Here is a 694-nt window from a genome sequence, read left to right as displayed (position 1 = left end):
GTGTATTGGGAGTCGAGAGCTGCGCATACACCCCAGCCAGCGGCGGTGGTTGTATTCAGTAGAAAGAGGTTTTTTTTATTGGCCTTCTGCTGCTATATTTCAAAAAAATATAATATTTATTTTATTAAATATATAAATAAAACGAAGTTTCTGTGTTTTTTGGTGTATATACACCTCCTGTGTGTTGCTGGTGCGCTGCCACACCGCTGCGTTTAGAGAGAAGCTGCCTATACACCTGGGGTATGTTTGGGCGTAGAATTTCTGAGATAAGGGTTTTTTTATGTAGAAAAGAATAAAAAATAAATTATTTAAATTTAATTTTTCTTGAAATTTAAATTTATTTCGAGGATCAGGGGGTACACCACCCAGCAGCCGTGAGCTGTATGTACACCGCGTCAGCGTGGTTGCCGCTTTCTCTGCTTTGTATTGCGGGAGTTTTAGAGATGAAAATAAACATTTATTTATTTTTTTTTTGATATTTTCGTCAAATATTTACAAATATCTTTCTTTTCATGGGTTATTCCTCTATCTAGCCGCCTCTCTCTCCCCCCAGCGCGTTGCCGCAGGGTGTACATACACCCGAGATGTTCTGCATATACACCAGAGCACCAATAGCACTTTGTTTGTTTAATCTTTCTCTTAAAAAAAGTAAATTATAAACTTATTTTGTCTCTGTCTCTACAAACACAAAAAC

This window comes from Eimeria mitis, genomic scaffold, assembly GCF_000499745.2.
Source record: "Eimeria mitis Houghton genomic scaffold, Emh_scaff715, whole genome shotgun sequence".
NCBI lineage: Eukaryota > Apicomplexa > Conoidasida > Eucoccidiorida > Eimeriidae > Eimeria > Eimeria mitis.
Note: the sequence above shows the minus strand (reverse complement) of the source record.